This window comes from Taeniopygia guttata, chromosome 7, assembly GCF_048771995.1.
Source record: "Taeniopygia guttata chromosome 7, bTaeGut7.mat, whole genome shotgun sequence".
Lineage (NCBI taxonomy): Eukaryota > Metazoa > Chordata > Aves > Passeriformes > Estrildidae > Taeniopygia > Taeniopygia guttata.
This window is the reverse complement of record NC_133032.1, coordinates 14,650,379-14,672,886: the sequence shown is the minus strand read 5'-3', so window position 1 is coordinate 14,672,886 and position 22,508 is coordinate 14,650,379. Positions and strand designations below refer to the sequence as shown.

General features: G+C 35.2%; 1 protein-coding gene across 7 annotated transcripts in view; it reads right to left on the bottom strand.

Moving 5' to 3' along the window:
- B3GALT1 (beta-1,3-galactosyltransferase 1) overlaps window positions 1–22,508 on the bottom strand; it is a 181,328-nt gene that overhangs the window by 80,314 nt on the left and 78,506 nt on the right. For all 7 annotated transcript variants that reach the window (XM_072932205.1, XM_041717458.2, XM_072932200.1 and 4 more), the window contains one exon: window positions 18,146–18,285. The gene's annotated coding sequence lies outside the window, so the exon portion shown is untranslated. The remainder of the gene's footprint in view (window positions 1–18,145; window positions 18,286–22,508) is intronic.

The window sequence follows — 22,508 nt, the reverse complement described above, 5'->3', positions numbered from 1 at the left end:
GCCAAGATGTCATTAATTACTGATTTATTTATGATCTACAAGTAGCTTTTATACATTAATTGCTACATTTATGTAAATTCTTATTTAGTTCTTAGCAAATTCTATCAGGACCCTGCAGCTGACTGTGCTGTTGGATTTGTAGGAGTTGGATTTGTTAATTCTGTCTTTGCAGAGACAAAAAATTAATGCTATTTGAAGTACAGAACTGCTCTATGATCACCATTTTTGTACTGAAGTAGTTGGCATGTCTTGCCTCTCTTCTTAGAGTTAATCAGTCCCATACCAATTACAGTTCACTGGTCCTTCAATTCCTCTGCCCATCTAAGCACAAGAAACTCTTTTAAAGATGAACAGTCCTTGTGTTTCCTTTGCACAGATTACCTGCAGCCCCACAGCTGGACAATGTCAGCGTTTGGGAGCTCAGCAGAGTTGCTCCTTTGGGGCTGAAGGATGTTTGTGGCTGGTGAGAGACTTTGGAGAGACCCACCCATTGCAGGAAGGCTCAACTGCTGGCAGGGATATGATTCACCCTCAGAAGTGGTGGCAGTTTTTGAAATTAATTGTGTTTAATTTGCTCTGACTCTGCATTTTCAGATAAATAATACATTCATTTGAATTTGCTATCAAACTTCTAATTCTTGGTTTAAAAAGCCGAAGAAATTGCATGAAACAAAGTCCTGCATTGTAATTACTGCTGGCATTTAAATAGAGTAAGGAAATTCAATTCCTCTTTGACAGATAAGTTTTATTAGTTTTTTTTTTTTTAACAGAAACTTGGCCATAATATATATATATAAATTTAACTCATAGCAGAAATAGAAGAGCTTGAAGACATTTTTAGACATAAAAGAAAGCTTATGGAAAACATGAAGACACAATATTAAAATATATCATAAGAAGATAAGAACAAGACATTAGACACAGGACAAAATTGTTGCCTTTTTTTCAGATGCACTGACTTTGAAAAAAAGGAATATAGTGAGCTATAATACCCACGTGTATAGGAATTCATGCAGTCATACATATGAATTACTTTTGCCTTCCCCAGTAAATACATTTTTATGAACTGCTGCATGGAAGAAAGGGGTAGAACCCTCATCAGCTTTAATGGCAGTGAATCAGACCTTAATTGTACTTCATCATAAATATTTTCCAACTTCCCACATTAGGCTCAGGGATGTATGTTTATAGTGAATTTTTTCTGTATCATCATAGCTTCAGAACTCAGTTTAGCACTATTTTGAAGCATTTGATAATTATTCTTACTATTTCCTCATTTGAAGCTTTAAGGAACATGTTTTCAAAGGAAAAAGTCAGTGGGACTTCCAACACTTGTAGCTGCCTGCCAGTTCCACACAAGCCCTCCTGCATGTGCTAAATAACTGTTTTGCACAGCAGTGGGCTGTTGGAAAGGGGTCCATTGCACCTTCCTCTGTAGGTGAGAAAAGACTTATCAGTGTTTATGGAAACAGTAAGCCCATGGCAAGTCCTACTGCCTTATGAAGGGGAACAGTAAACTCATGAGAAAGGACTATAGAAACTTGCAGTGCAATACTCGCAAGAGTTTATTTTACTATCTAGGTATTCAAGAAAAATATAAATTTAAATTAAGTCTTGAAATGTGTACCCTTGCTGTATACAAGTCTAGCCTTCTCCAGTCTTTTCCTTGTATTGTTCATGCTACCTTCACACAGGGAAATCTCTTTCACATTATGTTCATCATCTAGAACCAGCATACTTGAACGGGGTCAAAGTGAGATTGTTTTCTGCAAGCACTCAACAATGGTTAGTGCACCTGATGCTCAGTTTTTCTTTATGGTGTATGGTGGCAGAAAATAGTAAAATTTTGCATGGGGACTAGTATTTGCCAAAAATGCTTTTCTTGCACAATATTCTCTCTGAATTCTCTTGATAAATGTATGTTACCTCAATGCATGCAAAAACCAATATTTATGTGTGTTGCCACGGCATCATCACTACTTGAAAGTGTTCATAGTGGTTGTGTTTTATCTGTGGTAATCCAGAAGGTGAGGTTTCAGGAAGAGAGGGGTTTTTTTGTTAAAAGTAACAGATATGGCTTTTGGGATGTGCTTTTGGGAACATAGAATAGATGTGCTTTTGGGAACATAGTATTTTCTAGATTTGTTGATTCCCCCCCCCCCCCCAGCTATGTCAGTTGGTCCAATAAATCTGTTCTCTCTGCCTTAAAACTTAGCCTCACATGTAACAGCTGCATCATTCCACAACTCAGTGTTTGGTAAGGGAAGTCCCAGTGCTGTATGTTAATTTCTGGCTGAGGGTAGTGTTTTGACTCTCTGAGCTTGCCCTGTGTCATGTTATTAGATTGATAATATTAGGGATATATTAGAAGGTGCTGTGCTAGATATCAAGAGAGAAGTTTCCTTGAGAAAAGAATGTAAGTGAAAGCTGCCAGGCTGCCATAACCTTTGCACAAAGCAAAATCAGACCAATAACGACTGTTAATGTAATGTAATGTAATTCAACTACAGTGATGAGCAAATGGACTTACTTCAAGGTTTTTATCAGTAATTAGGTTTCAGTGGATAGTATTGTGAGACTACTCCAAGTAATTACAATTATTTTCTTACCCAGACCTGTAATTTTGTTTGACACTGTGCATGCCATAGGAATTTCTTTAGGTTTTATGGCACCTACCTCCAAGGTAGCATTCTTTTGCTACAGCACAAATTACAGTAAATTTTACATTTGCAGGTCAGTGCAAGATAGAGATGGAATTTCTTTTCTATCCACAGATAATCATAATCTCTTTAAAAATTGCATTTTTGATTTGTACACATGAATAAAATATTGCTATGTCCCAGTCACATGGATAGTTAAGACAATCCATCAACACCATGCTTATGCACTCTTTCAAATTAAACAATCTGTTTCATTAATTTTCTTGCAGAACAGGAAAAATGACAGATTGTATTTTCAAACTTTGCAAATTATTCTAGGATCCTGGTGTAGAAGGTGTTTATGACCACAGTGGAAGACTTAAGTTTTACAAGAAAGCAGAATTTTAAAAAATATTGTAGCTGGAGAATTCTGTTATACTTCTGGAATATAATTAATGAACTGCTTTTGGACTTGTAGGAGCCAAAATAGAAATCAGAGTTATAATTACAAAACATAAAATATTGTAGGGAGAGGTACAATTAAATCTTGAATTCAACACTTGCTCAGTGTGCATTCAAAAATCAAAATATTTTTCTGGCCCTTGTTCAAAAGCCATACTAGCAACAGCCCACCAACTGAAGCCCCTTGATGCGAGAATTTCTATTTCTCAGAAATAGTTGCAATTATCTGGTAGATAATTCAAATACACAATGCCAAAATAGGCTTTGAAATATTTCTCTTCCTCCTCTCCTGTCCCTAGAGTTACCACAATCAGTAGGCAGACCTTAGTTAAAATGTTTTGGCGTTTCCCCTTAATTTTCATTATTTATACTAATATGTTTTCATAGTTATGGTTTAATCTATTCCTACCACAGATGTAAACACTGTATCATCATCTGTATTAGGCCCAGATACTTCACAGAGATATTGCACAAAAAGGTACATGAAATCCAATACTGGCATGGCCATCTCCAGTGAAAGCACTGCTTTCTATAATGCATATTTTCAGATTATTTCCTACAGTCCTTATTTCTGCACAGGCATTTTCTACCGAAAAACAGTAATTTGTAACTTGGTACCAAAAATAACTATGATTTTCAAAGAAGGATGAAGACTATAGCTCAACAGTTCATTCATTTATCCATCCTGCACAGGAATTTGTGACATTCCCTGAGGCTGGAGCAGCTGGATTAGATTTTGCCAATATACATAAAGGCACATGCTGTTCTCTCCACCCAAAAATTTGTACAAGCATGTGATTTGCATAGAATGCAATATTTTAAATTTAGCTCCTTTTTTCCTATTCCTTTGAAAAGATTGACAAGATTTAGCATTTCATTTTGCTTGCTGTTATCCACAATTCAAATGCTTTGTGTTGTAACATCAGTGAAAAACTGCAAAATAGCTTTTGGGGGGTAGAATAGACTCATAGGGATAAACCTAAATATTGTAGTAGGAGCATGAAACTGAATTAGTTTACCCAGTCTTAATAGGTAGGGTGTGATCTTTTACTTCCTGTGAGTTTCACAGAGGTTTTACCCGCAGCAAACATCCATCCTACTTAAACACTAGACCAGATATGCCATGTTACCATAAAATTCTGTTTCAAAGTAGAGTAAATTTAATTGCAGTAAGAACTCAGATTTTTTTTAAAAGCCAAGCTTTTTCAATAAATATGTAACTCCATAGTTACAGGAAAAGATGAAAATTATAGTCTTATATACACCTGACTTAATATACTTGTTATTTTAGAGGCAGAAGGTAATTTAAATGGTTTGAGTATTTTTTTTTTACACCACCATGCAGTGGAGCTTGCTGCAAAAATCCTCAAGACAATCCTCAAGTCAGCTGATGCATTAGTATATTTTTGCTTGGTCTTGCATGCAGGCTCTAGTCCAAACCCTGAAGCCAGTTGCTCTTCAACAAGGCTAATTATTTCAGACCAAGCTGTGCATCTTTGACTTTTGGAGGCAGATGAGCAGCTAGCTGAGATTTCTTTGCCTGTAGTCTGTGATAAAGGAGTGTGTATGCTTGTTCTCCTGGAAAGCGTCTTCAGCTGGTCCTAAATCTTGTCACTCAGTTCTGCCCTGAGGAAGACAACACTAGGTTTACTTCAGGGGCTTACTTAGTAGTGTCAATAAATTTTTGTTTAATGGCAGGTTTTTGGAAAAAAAGTTGAAGATTTTTAAACCCGTAAATTCATATTAAAAATGTGAAAGACTATAAAGAAATAAGACATACACATGCAAATACTTTGTTTTGTACCCTGGTTCGTTCTTATTTTGGTCCATTAACACTACTGCAATTGAAAACCAAAAAAATTATGCCAGCTCTTTAACCCCTGTTTCTGTAGTCAGAGGCATCAGGTAAGTGTAAGATGACCAATTTTACATACTTTGCTACATCTTATTTAATTTACATGGGCAGTTAGACATATCAGCATGTGAGAAGGCCACCTTTTAGAACAGTTTCTTCGGAGGGGATGCTGTTTCATAAATTGTCTGCAGTTGAGGCAGCCATGGGTGAAATGGCCTTTGTTATTAAATGTCACAAGATTTAATGTCCCAGTATAATTGGAATGGAGGGATAACTGAGCGAGGCTCAACCTGTCTTTTTCTGCTAACACATTATTAATCCACAGGAGTATTAAAATATGTCTTATAAAGCACCTATCCTATTGAAAATTGTTGGCTCATAGGAAAAAAAACAAATCTGTTTTACTGCAAAGCTCATGAACAACAATTATAAACTTCTTTCACAGAGAATTTAATTTGCAAGTCAAGTATCCAGCAGAATGAGGCACAATAAGAAATTTATGAAACACATAGTCTTAAATATTTTTTTAAAGAAGCAAAAACCTACACGTAGAGCACCCAAGCACCATAAAACAGGTAATAATTGAAAACTGATTTCCTTTGGCAGTCACAGCCTTTAACCCTCATTTGAGAAGTTTCTTTCAGTAATTTGACTTGATTTAATTTAACAAATAGTTTATTGGTATAATGAAGTCCTAGAGAGCTATTACTAACCAATTTGCTGATTAAGACTTTTCTGTCTGAATAAAAAAGCAATGTAGAACACTAAAGATACTGTTGTGTCTTTAAATTTTAGATTTTTCCATTGCTTTTCACGTAAAATACCAATAGAGAAGCCTTTTGCAGACATAATTTATTTCTGATTGTTACTTTTTGAAATACAGAAAAATTTTTATGGCAAAAGTTGTATCTTAGAATCCTGGATTTAGGTTTAAAAAGAACTCTAAGAACATCAAGTCCAGCTATTAACCCAGCACTGCCAAGTCCGCCAATTAACTCTGTCCCAAAGAACATCTACATGTCTTTTAAATACCTTGACATCTTCTGGGGAAGCACTGTCTTACATCATATGGCTTTTGCCACTATGAATAATTTTAAAAGAAAATTTAAAAAAACCCCAGAATTCCCATATGCCTTTTTTACTGTTTCTCATTTGAAAAAAAATACTGACAAGCAGTTAAAGTACATATATTTTATTTTCTCTCAGAAAACAGTCTTACCAAAGAACGACTTTGCAACAAAAATGCTACATTTCTACACTAAAAGTCAGAAATGTTTCTAATCAGAAATATTTTGTGATGAAATTTTACTCTCTAAACAAAACAAAACAACTACTTTTACTGAAAATTTGAGTGCCACTTTGCTGTAATTCAGAGGGATACAAAGTCTGTATGTGTTGGGATTTTCTTTCTTGGTGGGAATATATGAAGTTTTTTATAGCAAATAAATTCAAGTACTTAAGAAGCTAAATCTTTATAAATGTTCTAGAAAAGCAAGTCCTAAAATTTAAGAGTAGCAACTCTAATTTTAATTGAAAAATAAAAGAAGGTTAACCAAGCAATATATTGTCTTCTTCCCTTCAAAGAAATAAAACAAAGGGTGCTTATACTGATTAATCAAAATTATAATAGATAGTAAAAATGTTTAGAATTTGATGCAAATTCACTCACTTTCTAGTTATTTTTGCCCATTTAACCATTTCCTCATCAATTATGTTCTGCATAATTTATCATATTATCTTAATTTATATTCGCACTCTGAGTTTACAAAATGTCTTAGTCATGCAGAATGGCTGAAATAAATTCAGGGAATGTCAGAGCACTGCCTTTTCTAAAATATCTGCAGTAGAAAAACATGAAAAAAATAGTTCCCTCTGATAATATTTACAGGAGAGGTTTATCATGAGGAGATCCTTCTTAAAGAGTAAGTGTTTGTATTTTAAAAAATACAATTTTTGTATTTTCTAAATCTTGCTTCCAAGAGGAAACAGAGGCCACCAGCCAATTTGGAAGAACTTAACGCTATGCTTTTTAATATAGTAGCAATTCAAATCTATTCAGGCCTCCAAGGAAGTGGGATGCCAGGCAGAGCATGTAGAGGTAGAGGAATTCTAGAAGCTAATGTGTTATTCTGTTGAACTGTAGTGCAGCTTCCCCATCTGTCAGTTTTTTATAGGCAAAAGAACTGAATGTAGCCAACCTCAAAGTGGTGATTCGAGTAATGCACATTTAACACGTATTCTGTTTTCCTTGTTGAACTGCCAGACAGTAGCCCAAAGTTTGCACATACTTTGCCTAGGATGCCTCTTTCTGCAAAAAGTGGCTGAGGGAGATCTCTTCTGTAAGACATCTTCCAGTGATGTAGTTCCCTTCACTCTGAAATTTTGCATAGCTGAAACTCAGAAGTGTAACTCCCTACAGAAGAACCATACAGCAAACTCACTGTTTCCAGGTACTCTTAAATTACTGTGCAGTTCTCCTCCTGGTATTTGTAGCTTAGCATTAGAGAAGATGAAGAACTTTGCTTCAAAAAAAAGGAAAAATATTAAAAATCAGATCTTTTATTCTAGCTGGCCAAAAAATTCCTTAAAAATTTTGGGCCAGTTTGTGTCCTTATGAATTCAACTGGAAGAACACTCATCAAAGTCAAATCCCATTGAATTACAGACAAGGTTCTAGTGGTTTTGGATGTTCGATTTTGTGGTGTTTTGTTTGGGGTTTTTATAATTATTGTTCTCCTTTTTGTTTGTTTATTTTGTTTTAATCTTGGAACAATATAAATACCTAATACAAACTCTTTGTACTAAAAAAGAGAGAAGGAAGAGCTCAAGGTACATTTCTTCCTATAGGAAGGAAAAATATGGCAAAGCATCTTAGCAGTAACTCTTCTGTGAAATTAGGGAGACAAAGCGGCAGTTGTTCTCAGAATCAAATTACTGCTAATTCAGCTCCCTATCTAGCATGAGAAAAAAAGCCTTTTATTCCCCTGGGTTCTTATCTCTACTGATAGTCATAAAAATAATAAGATAAAATCTTCTCTTGTAGAAACAATTTGTAACTGGCATAGGCATGCCAGGTAAACTTAAAGGTGACAAAAAATGCAGGCAAAAATTATTTCCTGAAAGTTGCACTAGTTCTGTAGTGCAAAAGCATCTGTAACTTCTTTTGTTTGGGATGGGTTTTTTTCTTTTTCTTGTATGATGCTATAGCTGCAGTTGCCTGCAGAATTATAAAGGTTTTAAGTGGCCACTACCAGAGTCCAAAATTTGAAGTACCTCTTAGAGGTCATTCTCAATATTACTTTGGGAACCAGATATGAAAAGTGGGAATAATATGCCTTAAAAAGCTTGCTAAAAGAAGATTTCCATTTTGCGTGAATTAATCCCATTTTTTTCTCAAAACATCATATTTGCTCAGAACTAAAAATATCTGAAACATTTCTGTATCTCCTGGGGCAACCTGTCGGGAATTCAGACAATAATCCTATCAATGTGACTTCTATTCAGTGAAAATTCATAAAATCCAAAACACTTCAGGAAAATACTTCTGGTTTATGAAAAAAGATATTGAAAAAATCTGTTTGCTGGAATATTTCCAAACAGTTCTGTTTGCGGTGGTTTCCAAGCTATCTGGGCATAATTTGCTTAATGCACATACGTGTCAGCAATATTTCTAGTAAAAATGGTGAAACAACAATTGTTCTCTTCAGTGTGTGCATGTAAATAGGAGCTATTGAACCAAGTCTGGGGAATGATGACAATGTTGTCTTCAGCTTTCCAGGATGAATGAAGTCAAGTGTAAAATTCCTAGCACTGACAGTGTTCCATGACTGGTTAGTTGTCTCTCACCAAGACTGTCAGTTTCAGGCAAATGTAAGGAAAATTTAGATGAGTGATTGATTGATTAATTATTGACTCAGATATAGTTGTAGGTGCAGCCCCTTGTAGAATTGGATAAATAGTTTTTCCTTGAGAGGAGAGGGCACACTTGCCAGTGTTTGGTGCAATCATTCTGGTCACTGATACAATCAATGAACATCAAGTCAAGTGCCACCTGCAATAAAAGTCAAGTCTACAACTCCCTCCCCCACATGCCAAGGAAGTAATTTGACCTGTTTAAATATGTGTGTGTTTTTGGTCCATGTTCTTCTAGAGTAAAGCCACAAAATTTAATTTCACTCTTTAAGAGACTGAACTGCAAGTGCACAAATTAATTCACTATTAGCAACTGATAATATTATAGTGTTGGTGAGGAAACTGCAGAGAGTATAGAACAATTACCTCCTGCTAAGATACTCAGAGAAGCTTTTGTCTGCTTATTAAACATAAGTTATAGGAAGTAAGAAGGACAAATCAGAGAAAACATATGTGTGAAACCCATGCACCTGATCAGCATAGCAATGATGTTAATATAGAAGATGTGATACAGACATCTGTTGAAAACTTAGAATAATTGTGTGGTCTTTCCTGCTGTGAAATTATATCAAATTCTTCTACTGAAAATTGCAGCCAAACTCTTTTCCAAGTTTTCAGGTTTTTTTTTTTTCACTTGTAAGGCAGAAGTAGGGGAGAGGAAAAAATAAAAAGCAAAACCTCCACAAATTCTAAAAACTGCATAGGTTTTAGAGTAAGGGTTAAAGATGATCTTTATCTCTGATGTCAAAGTCTTCCAGAGCACAGTACACGTAGGGGAATTCATTCCCATTTCACTTTATAGTAATATAATTAGTTTTCTGGACTAGAATATACAATATCCTCTGAAAAGATGGAGCAGCTAATGCTTTAGTGAGAGCTTTTCTAGCAGATGTTTTGTCTGACTTTGTAAAACATACTCAGACAATCTCAATTTCATTTGAACAAAAGAGTGTTTGTGTGGCCTATTCCTCTTTTCTGCTTCCAGCTTATGTTCTTGCTTGGCTTTGCTGTGCTCAATACTTACAGGTGCTATTCACAGTAAAAAACAAAACCAAAACCAAACAACAAACAATTCTTCGAAGCAGAAAACACATGTTTCAGCTTCTAAATTTTTGCATACATGTTCTGATGAGTTTTATGCTATTGAATGATTACGGCCCAAGGCATACTAAAACTGTTGGGTACTTGAGAAGAAGCAAGGGACACAAAAGCTGCCATCTACATCCTGGAGTTTACTTTAATGAAATATCTAGTTCCCTTATGTGTTAATAAATAAAATACTGTATAATAAAAATAGTAATTGAATTACCAATATGCATTATATAATGTTACCAGAAGTTCTTAAGTCATAAAATGAGGAAGGCTCACCCGATCAATTCAGTGTTGGATATGGGACACATTTTATAGGACTCTCTTTGTTGATATTCTCACATGAATGTTACTGACCAGTGAAAATGATTTGTCTGAATAAGACATTAGAATTGTATCTACAGGCATTGCTACGCCTGAATTTGTGTTTTACGATAGAGAGATTAAAGTCTCCTTAAATTGGATCAAAGAATAGAACTGAATTGGTTTTTTGATCTCCCTTGTCCCTTTCCATTGGATTACTGATACATGTACTCTGCTTTTCTTAGTCGTGGTGTTTTACGTCACAATTGAATTGAATTTAATGGCTTTTTTTATTTTTAAATTTCATTTTCCGCATAACATTGGGAATTGGAAAGAAATTCTAAAAAACTAACTGGTCTAAAAGACATCTAATCTACACTTAGCCAAAATTTACTTTGGGAATTGCAAAGCTGGTTAGTTTTTTATTTTAGTCCCAGCTTATTCTGCACTTGGTTTCACCTGGTCTATACAGTCTCTGCCAGAGTAGAACAAATGCTAATTAGAGCTGTGAAGTGCTAATATACAACAAATAACTACTAGTAGTATTATGAAAACATCAGAAAAAATATTTCTGAACAGATGGTCCAAAGGCCACAAATAAAGTAACTCAGGGAGGTTTTATATAAATTTCAATAATCAACCAAACTTTCATATTATGATTTTTCCAGTGAAACAAACAAGTACATATTTGAAGGATCCCCTATCACCAACAGTAATTTTCTGCTTTTGCAAACCTGCACAAACTAATCAAATAGTAATAAGAAAGGTCTTGATCCTGTTCTCATTGACTTCATTCTGAGTTTAGCATTGACTTGGAAATGATCACTGCTGGATGGAGAATTATTACATAAAATAGAATGTGTAATGGGTGGTAGTTTTAACTTGGAATTTTGCTAGAATTATAAGTAATTTTTACTGTTGACTCTTTCCTTAATTTAGTTTGCTAAAATAATTCAGTGCTTTGTGAGATAGGTTCTCATCTTACCTAGTATTACACTAGGATAACTTCCTTGTTTGGAAGAAAATTACAAGTCTGAATTAGTAGAATATTCTTTATTTGGGATGTATGTTAAATAATTTGTCTAAGAGTAAAGTAGAAAAGTAAAATTATCAGTAGATTATAAGAGCATGTTGAAATAAGAGACAAAGCAGAAGAAACATTTATTTACAGTATTCTCTTAAAACTGGTATTCTCTGCATCAGAAAATTGAAGTTAAGGAGAATCATAGGTAAAAGCACTTAGGCAAGTGAAATCAGAAAGGTGCCTTCCTAATAAAGTTAACTGTATAAAGCCCTACCTCCACTTTTTTCCTTTTCTCACTTTGTTCAACTTTATTGAATGATCTGTGACTTAGATCCTGGCAATATAGATGTCTATGTTAGAAATGCACTGGCTTCCTGAGTGGCAGAATTTTTATTAGTCTACTTATATTTTCAAGATTTATCTTATGAGCATGTTAAACCTCAGAGCCTGCTGCTTTCTCTGTTAAGAAACTTTTAAAATTGTTGTATTAAGTTTTATGTTGTCGCATAAAGAAAAAAAAATTGCCACATAAAAAAAAAACCCCTTCCCAGTCTCACACATTAAACTCTATGCACCATTTTGTCCTGATGCAGACAACATTTTCAGTCAACTTTATTTTACATAGCTCTTTCTCTGTCATGGGCTTCTGTCTGCCAGTTATGATTCCTTCTCCCTTCCTGTTGTGGTCCTTTGTGGTTGTTTTTTTTGTTTTTTTCCCCTCTTCGGAGTGCAGGAAGTTTTGGTTTGTTTTTTGTTTGTTTGTGTTTGTTTGTTTTAATTTGTTTGTTTGTTTGGGTTTTTTTACCGGAGAAAAGGCCAAAGGTGAGGATACTTCTCAAGTTTGGAGGTGATTCTCCAAAAACCTGTATCTTTCCCTTTACTGAAGATTTCCCCTCCTCTCTTCCTAGCATTCTGGGGAATGATCAGATAAGAAAATTACTGCCTGCTAGCTACAGCCCAGCCATCCCTCAAACACTGCATCTTGCCCATCAAATACTGGGACAAAACCAATGTAACTGTAATTAAAAACCATCTTTACTGATAAAGACCAAAGCACTCTGTAGTTTTAAAGAAATGTTAACATGTAATTGAGTAATTTTAATGAGTATAAAAATTGTAGCTCTCCAGATATACTTACATGTAATGAGAGCGATTACCATGCAACAATAAACCATCACTGCTATTATAAAACCATAAACTGTTATTCAATATACTATAAAATTCAAAATCTAATTGAATGTGCTAGTTTAGCATAATTCCCACAAGCCATCATTCTTTAATATTGTGAAATGAATGGGGGGTTTGTGGAGCTATTAATTGTCACTGACAAGTAATAACCACTCAAATGAAACTCCAATTATCAGCAACCATTAATCACATTTACTGTCATTTGCAATGTCAAAAAAAAAAAATCTAAACACCTAAAAGGATTTTATATCGCTTATGTTTTAACTCACTTTTTAGAAATCAGATGGTCTTCTGCTGGGATAAGCAGGGAATTACAAAGGGTTAGTTTCAGTCCTGCTCAGTCTCATATTTTCCAGTTTTAAAAAACCCTGTGACTTCATTGCATTTTGATGGAGGCTGAGGTGCTGTGCAGGTTTATTTCTCTACAGTTACATATGATTTATACTGTAATTGTTGCTAGCATGATGTTATTGCAGTGACTGGCTTTAAAAATAAGAAATTATAGAGATCATCTGAGCATGGAATTCACTAGTGTGTTCCAGGAAAGCAATTAATGTTGCTTTTAGGATGCAGCTTGATCAGGTGTAGTGTTCTTGGAGATGAGGGTGTAAAGCAGGGTGGCAGAGTCTTGCTCAGAAAACACTGTTTTATGCTTTTCATCTTGTTCATTTTTCAGATTCTGTTGTTTACTTCAAATAATTGTTTTTCTTTGAACCTACCCAGTATATCAAAGCCACAGGTACATCCCTGGGAATACGGGCATAGGAAGCTGTTCAGTTCTCGTGAGTGGATTGCCCATTTGTGCAGTGTAGACATGGCAGTTAAAAGGCTCGCTTGCAAAATGGGATTTCCCCTAAAAATAACAAATAACCTTGCTGGATTGTTAAGGGCATATTGTGGCCCTCACTCTCAAATGATACTGAGGTTTGTTCTGAACTACAGAAAGTCATTCTGAGTGATTAGGGTTTGAGTCTTTGCCAGTTGTTTACCTTGAGAGTCTGTCAGCTTTTGCTGCCATAAAAAGACTTAGATTTAAAATGAGGAAGCATTTTGGAAGCAGAATAAGGAGGCAAAATGAGGAAGAGGACTAAGAAAGAATTTGGAAGCACCAGCTGTAAATAACTTAATTTAGAAAAAGCACTGAGATCCTAAATATTTTCTTTACTATACTATTGTTCACTCATGGTTTCAACACTTCATGATCCAGTGAAGATACAAGTACTCTAACACAAATCGGTTCATAATGTACTGCACATATCCAGCAGGGTATCTTTTTAGAAGAAATATATGAGAGTTGACGACTGAACTATATCTCAAAAGAAGGCAGGCCTAAAATATAACAAATTGTGTTTAGCTAGGTCTGAGGAACCTGTAAGGCACAGAGCAGTTGCTTATTTTTCAAGGTTTTAAGTAGAGGTGTATTTATAAAATCGGATTTAGTAGTGCCTCTGGAAGTGAAAGTCAGAGGTTGACCATACTAACAATTTTATTATTCCAGTTATTATTATTATATAACCAGTTTTTCAAATTTTCAAATACTGCATTTTCACTAAAACCAGCCTGTATGTAATTGACAGGATGGTTTTATAGTGGTCAGCGTACTCTTGAATAGGTTATGTCTTTAAGATTCTGTCATCTCTGAAATCCTCTTAAGATACTGCCACTTGTCAACCTTGCTTACTTAAAAACTGTAGTTAGATAAAAATACCTTATTTCTGATTTTTCTTGCTGAATGTAATTATATGTTCTTCCTCTGAAACACAACAAATTCTTGGCCTGCCAGCATTTTCTTAAACTAACTGAACACATTGAAAGTTTACACATCTGAGACAATCAATATTACACTAAAGTACTGTCGTGATCAATTAATCAGAAAAATTAAGTGCCTAAATGAATTGAACTAGCAGAAAAAAACTTCATCATGAGAAAGCTTTGGAGCATGATTCTTTCCTTGACTTCGACTCCTGAACTCTATAATTTATCATTTTCTTGATTTTTTCTGAGTTGTTCAATGTGAAACTTGACTAATTTGTAAATTTAGTAAAAAGTAGTAGTAGAAATAATAACTATGCTATGATAAGATTTTAGTCTGAAGAATTTATACTGACATCCTATTTCCCATATTTAATTAAACATTTCTATCTTTCCAGAAGAAATTACTAAGTATTTTAAAAAGTTATTTTCCATTCCCAATTTAGAACTGCTGCACTGAAAATTTATCATTCCTAATGCATTCATTTATGGTTGTTGTCAAGGTGACAGAGTTTATCAGAATAGCAGAAATCAAAGTATTTAAAATGTAGTTTTAAATTCTCAATGTAGTAGGGTAAGGTAAACACTAATTCCGTCAAACACTAGTTATCTTTCATTAGTATGGAATTGAATTCATTCTTAGAAGAAAAAATATACAAATATTGCTCTGTCAAGTAATAATAAACAGATTTCCTTTAAAGAAGATAATAATAGACAAATGTCTGGTAATTTGCCAAGTCTATTTACAACACTGTGCCTTTAAACTTGAGCTGTCAGTTAACACATATTCAAGATTCCAGCTTGCTTAAAAAGGAAGAACACCCTTGAGTATAGTACTGAGAACTGGCTTTTCTTTTCCCCTCCTTTCTTTCCTTAGCTCTCACTGAATAATAACCTTCATTCAGTGACAACAGTCATTTCTGCCATCAGCCTTTTTTATGGCTGGAACAGAAGCATGAATGGCACACACACTGAAATGTGTGAAAACTTCATAGATTTTGATAAGACACTGGAGAATGTGTCATGATTTGGTGTTATCTTTAGCTGAGAAATGAAAATGGATGCAGTAAATTGCACAGCAATTACAGCTTGGCCCCTCCTACCATTACTGGCATCAAGTATTTACAGATGTTAGCCAGTGCAGTTGCAAACCCTGAGACTGGGAAACTGCACCCAGTGGGTTTTGGTAGTGAGTACAAGCTAGCAAGGGCCATACAGCCATGATCCTCTATTTACTTACCTGTAGCTTCTGCTTTCTTCAAATGACGTTGAGACACTTAAATGACTTATTAAAAATAAATCTTCTTAATAGCTGGTAAAAACTAACAGAAAAGCACACTGCATAACCCATAATAGGAAATATTTGGAATTAATAGAATTTTTCTGATTTAATCCTGCTGGAGGTCTGGCTAAATGGAGCAATCTACTTTTTGGCTGCTCAAATGGAACACTTGAATAGATGACAGATTTGAAGATGTCATCTGAAATACTGCACAATTATCATGAATAATTTGAAAATATTCAGGTTTTTTAACAGATCTTAAAATGTCTTATTCAATAGAGTATGGCATTTAGAGCCAAACTACTCCTAAAACCAGCAGGCCTGTATGTTTCTGGTATTTGGTATCACAATATTTCTCATTTAAAATTTCAGTGGTGAATCATAGCTCCCAAAGAATTATCTAACCTTGACTGGATTTTGTTTCAGTCAGAAAATTCTGCTTGTGAATTCTGATATATTGTAAAGAGAAAGACTTTTTAAATTTGGAGGAGTTGTTTGTTTTGAAATTTCTTAGGTCCTAGGGACAGCTCACTTACCTGATATCAAATGGACACAATTAATTATTGTTTTACTTCAACTGTTTTCAGCAAATACCCTTCTACTTTATTATTTTAATAATTCATGTATTGGTTTTATTATAGCTGTGCCTATGGAATCTCATTTAGAGATTACTGATTAAATGTTTTCTCCAGCTTACTCCACGTAAAATTATCTTTGATGTAAAAACATATTTTGAGAATATGTGTAGCATTGCACACAGCATTTGCTGACTTTTACGTCAAGTCTGCTTTGATGTTGTCTGTGGGCCTCTACATATCGTGGCTGGAAATTTCTTCCTGTTAAAATATTCCTGATAGAGTTTATTGCTTTTTAGTAGCTGGAAAGTAGTGTATTGTACTTTCAACTCATTATTTAGTTTCATGTCTGTTTCAGTTACAGACCTTATTGATATAATTAAGAACTATGCAATTTGCTCTCATTTTTCTATATGCCTTGAGTGTGTTCCATTCTTTCACTTTTAGTGCCCTCCCCAAGGCAATGCAAAATAATAACATACCATATGGCAAATGGAATCAGCTGTAACACCATGCAGTGTCTTTTATCATGTAGCTTTTTCAGTATGACATTCCCAAGTTTGTAACTGATGAATATTGCATGTCTTAGAGAAACTGCAGCTGTATGTTGCTGCTTCTCCCATTGGAGGCATCCTTGCTGATACTCTGCAAGCATCCAGCAGCCATCAATCAGCAACACACCAGGAGCTGGCAGAATGTCTCAACATGTGGCAATCCTACCAAACTGCACCAAGTTATCATGAGTAGAGAATTGTGTTATCATGCATTGTGCAACACATAATTGATATGTTAGCAGTAATAATGAGTTTTGTATAGTTTGTGAGGCTTGGCTGAGGACTTTTGTGTGTTTTAATCTTTAGATTAATTCTTGGGAATTCATAGAATGTGTTTTTACAGTCATTAATTTCCATAGGTTTGGAGTCAGTCTTCTGAAACGTGCTGTTTGGAACCATTAGTTTCTGTTCTATGAAAACTAAATATTAGCATAAAGAAGTATTTTGTAGATGGGTTAAAGTACTTCTACAGGGCCAAACTCTAAAGCAATTTCTGTTTTGTGGATATATTAAATGGGTGTGATAAGCTGATGGTGTTACTTAGGAATCAAAAACATGTAAGCAAACATTTCTTAGTACTTCATGTGTGTTGCTATACCAGCATCTTAGGTTAGTTTAGTTTTGTGAGTGGAAGGGAGAGGTAGAAATTAAGTAGATAGATCTGTAATGTTTCGCTGTGGTTTTCTTTCCATTTTCTGTTTGTGGCAAAAATATCATTTCAGACTATTCTAAAAGTATTACTAAAAAGTTTATATGCTGTTTATGTCATGAACAGTTCCATCAGGTAATGTGTGGTTAGCCTAGTGTCCAGTTTGTTTTAGGGGGTAGAGATTATACAATCTCCACCACATTTTTGTTCCCATTGTGACACTACAAGTAGTGCAGCAGCTTTTCTCCAAAGCAGGAGAGCAGAAGAGGAAAGGATTAATTGTTCTTTCCTGTTCATCCAGATTTGGTCTTTGGTAAATAGATTTCGACTCCTCTCTGGTCATGCTTAGGAAATACAAGTGTGCCCAAGCTCTAAACAAACTTTCCACCTGTCACCTGGAGGAAGGGAGGGATGGGTGATAACAGATGGTGCTTTTCTGCAGTGTGCCTTTAATGCCCCAAGGGTTTGAGGACAGGACATTGTAAGGTTTCAGAACTTGGGGCTGTTGAGAGGGAACCAGGAGCACGGACAGCACAGCTCACTTTTACTCCTCTGTCAAACCACTACTCAGATGGCTTCCTGTAGCAACTAGTACAATGGTTTAGTTAAAGGAAATAAAATGAAATACAGGAAATGGATTTTATTAAAAGAACTGTAGGATACCAGTATAATAAAGATTTGCACTGAGAGTAACAGCTCATTGTGTAAGTGGGGGTAGTAGGGTGTATGTATGGTGTGTGTGCATATGTCCTAGGCACGTATAGAAGGAATTCTCAGAAATACCAGGAAGTGCAGGGTAAACTATTTGGCACAATTCTTTGTGCACTTCACACTTTATAGAGAATCATCTGAATTCCTTACCTGATTTTTCAGAAACAGCTCCATCTTTTCGTTCTTAATTTTTCTTTCTTGCTTATCTGCATTGTATCTACTGCTGTTCTCCACTGTTTGCTTGTCTCCTCATCACGTATGAAACCAGTGTGAACTCTGTATTGAAAAACCTGCATTGACAAAAATGCATGAGTTACATATGTGTAAATGACAGGCTTCTTGCTTCATTACATTTCTTTCTGTGTTCCATGAAAATGGAGATAGAACAGTTAGAAACTTGGGGTCAAGTACTGAAGTAACAAGTTTGCAGATATGAATACTGACATAATTTTATACTGCTAACTACTTAAATCCATGCACAAAACCTATTTATATACATTTTTTTCACAAAACGTGTCAACACAAACATGTAGAAATAATGTATGCCTTAGAAAATGCATGTTTATGAGAAACAGAGAGTACAAGTGTTTGTCAAGTTGTCCTCTGGAAGCCCAAACAAGACCTTTAGAATGACCACTCATGCCTAGAGGTGTCACAGACTGGTTTACTTGCAGCACTGACCTGATTTCTTTTAGGCCTGGTCTTGAAGTTTACAAGGTACCTATCTGAGACAACTCTGCAAAGTTCAGTGATTTTCACAGAATTCTGATCAGGCTTGGAAGAATTATCCTTAAATTGCAAATGGCAAATTTGTAAAGTCTGGTTTTAAGGTTTGTCTGTTCTGTTTTCTGGTTTATCACTCTTTGATGTTTTTTGGTGGTGAGTTTTGATTTGTTTTGTTTTTTGAGGGGTTTTGGCATTGTGTTTGTTTGTTTGTTTGTTGGGTTTTTCATTGTGGTTGTTTTTTTTCTCCCAGAACTTGTATCTTGGCTTTTTCCAGTTCCAAACAATCCCTCCTCCATCTCTTTTGCATCTTTTCCTCACCTTTGCTTTGAATTATCATGCCTTTAGGTGAGAATTTGTAAATTAAAATTGTACTGTCCTGTGTTATGACCTTAACTACTACCAACCTTCTTATTTGTAAACCTCTGATTTCCTTAAGTAAGTCCAAGATAAACACCTCTTTAGATTATTTGAAACAACACATTTTTGTCATACAACCATATATGAAAAATAATTAAAACTGGAAATGTACAGTAGTGCCAAGGAATTTCAATTGTATTAAACTGTTAACTATTGGTATACTATTTCTAGAATTAAAAAACACATTTTGAAATAATTGTTATGTTAATGGGGAAATTATTTGCTTGAGAAGGACAGCAACTATGTTTTTTGACCCTTTTCCAGTAGGATTTGTGTCAGAATGAAGACAAAAAGCATAAAAGTACTTAAAATGGCTTTCTTTAAATGGTTCTGCCTTTAATTCAAGGAGTCCTTGAGTGTCCATTCTCAAGGACTGCACAAATCTCTGCCCAAGTGCCTGACAGCTAAGCCAGGACTGGCAGCTTTCTGTGGCTCAGAGATACCCAAATATTGTACAGTGGACAGAATAGAAGATGTAATTAGCTTAAAAAGAGTAGAATTAGGATTCATGTTTCTCTTTGTCTGATTGACAAGAAGCTTTACATATAATAAATACAGTGATCAAAACTCGCTTATGACAAGTAAAAGTTGCCTTGTGCATCATCTATCAGGGAGTTCTGCCACTAGGCTCATCCTCATACACTTTAACATGTAAGATGTGTTGCCTTGGGGCATGCCACATTTTATTAAGAATCCAGCTTTTCACAGGGATGATATTAAATAAAAAACATTCTTATTTGCCTGGAAATTTATGCCATACACCAAATACCATTTTATCTGTGATTACTTAGCAGGAACCATCTGTCAAGTCCCCACCCCCTCATGCTGAGAAAGGCAGAGACTGAAGGTGAGAAGTGTATTTACTTCTGACAACAAAAGCAGCTGCTGCTGTTACTTTTAGCTGCAAGGCAAACCTGCTGGAAAAGGTGATTGTCTGTTGTGGTTCTAGTGTATTGGGACCAAACATGTCTGTAGATGACAGCAGACTTCCTAGAACTTGGAAGAATATTGTTTTATAGATTGTATCAGAAGGGCACGTACAAACACTGCTCCTCTGGGAGGTAGAACCAAGAAGAAACTTTGGGCTAGAAAAGTATCAGGACAATCTCCCCCTTCTCCTGCCTTCCTTCTAGTAGAATATTATATTGCAAAAGACATTATTTTTCTCTAATGAAAACACAAGATTCTGAAATTAAGCACAGCAGGTAGAAACACCCGGCAAAAAATGAAAAGAGAAAAAAAAAAAAGAAAAAACAGAATTGCATATTCATATGCTGAAATCTTTTCCAGTGCTGCCAGCTAACTATTCCAAGTCGAAAAGGTACAAACTCTGCTGTTCATTCTGCCAATTTCCTTTCTTAAAACTCTGGCACTATGTTTTGAGGGCTGAGTACTCTAATCTCTGTTATTCTTACCATCATCCATCAGGCTAAGAAAGATATTTACAGAGACAAATCACTTTTTTAATAGGATTACAGAAAATAGGTATACTTTTAAATTTATGAGAAAAGGAAAAGAGGTATTTCTTCGGTAAAATCACTTAATTCCTGTTACTTTCTTTCACAGTGTACAAGGGGAATGCTGTGCTAGGATGTAAACATACCTAGAGCATATTTCAATACCAAAAAATAAACATTGGTGGGAAAGGGCACTTTACACAAATGTGTTTCCTGAGAGATGGCTCTCCCTCCCTGATGGTTCTAATAAAACAGAATAATTTGGGAAAATAAGTGGAATGCCATGCCTCTTTAGCTCTTTTTTCTTGTATATCCCCTTGCAAATATGATTATTACAAAATAAAAGGTTCATTTAGATGAGAGCTTCTTCTAAAGTATTTTCATAGAAAATGTAGAAATAAAGCAGAGCTGTAAATGGCAACACTTCTAGGAAGGGGAAACAAGTCAGCATGCCTTACTCTGTATTGCACTCGTTTTCCTTTTACAGCCCACCTGTCAGTCCTGTTATCATTGTCTAGAAAAGAATTTGCAGTAAGTCTTTGCTTCAATCAGTTTCCATGGTAACTTGGTTCTGTTTTAAAACCTTTACATAAAGATACCTTGGTTAAAATGATAATGAGCTGCTGTGCTCGTCCATACCTGAACTACCTTTCCCATTGCTCAGAAATAATCAACTATGGGTGCCCCTCCATGTGCTCTAGTTCCTTTGGTATCTACAAAACTTTTGAGTAGCCAAGTCAGATCAGCTTGCCATCTGGAAAACTGATTTTTCAGAGTTGTAGGGGGTTCAGGCTACTGGCTAGTGTTTGTACATATTGTGTTGTGAAGCAGAGGAAATCATGTTGGGGTCTGGAATCTTGAGTTCACTGGGGAAGGATCCCTGTGCAGGCACAGAACCAACACTAGGGCTCAAAGCTCCAAGGACTGTGGTGTCTTTCAACATTTGAACCAGAAAAGGCAGATTGTCTCCCTTGCAGAAAATACTTATCTCAAAGGTATGAACAATAAATTCCCTTCAGACCAGATCAAAGGAAGGAGAAGTTCAGGGGAAAAAAACAAATGACAGTTTAATTGATTCTAAGAATATTGTGATAATATCCCATCGTTGTGGATATGTATGTTTTATCCAGCCTTTCATTATCCCTTGTCCTAACTTCTGGCTTATCTCTTGCACTCATAATTTCTGATTCTCTGGCCCAGCTGGACTTTGTCTTTGACACCTGGTTTTAATTCTGATTACTTCATACCAATTCTCATCTAGGAGAAAAATCAGCATTTTAAAAATGTAACTTAATAACACAAGTTTCAATTACACAGAAAAAAGAACTTTTAATGTGTATTTGATAGAGCTCTTCAGCAATTACTTTGAAAACTTGCTGCATTTCATAGAAGATGGCACCTTCTGTGTACTATCAGAAATTCGTAAGATTATGTACTAGATCTGCTCTGGTTGTATTGGGTAGCTTAATATTTGTAGAAAAATTTTTTTGTTCCATTAGAGGCACTGAAAGAATTTATGAAGAAAATTTTACACATCTGTATCTTCCAGGATGGCATTTAAAAAGCTGCTGAATGTAGGTACAAAATGCTGCTGTATGTATACACCAGTTAATTTATGCTTGGGTTTTTCCAAAGACTTGGTAAAGATCTTATATTTCACCGTGGGACAACACATTTTTCCATGGTAAGTGGTTGTCCAGCTGGTCCATATTAAGCGTCTTAAATAACAGAATCAACTTGGTCATCTACTGATTCCTTTAGGTAATGTAATCTCCCTGTAATTTAGTTGCCCTTTAAAAGGAGTTACTATCCTTGTCCCAAACCAAATAATATGAGTGTACTAGAAGTTTGATTTACACCTACATAATTCCCCCTCAAAACATTGAAAAACACAAAAAAGCTTTCAAATGTAA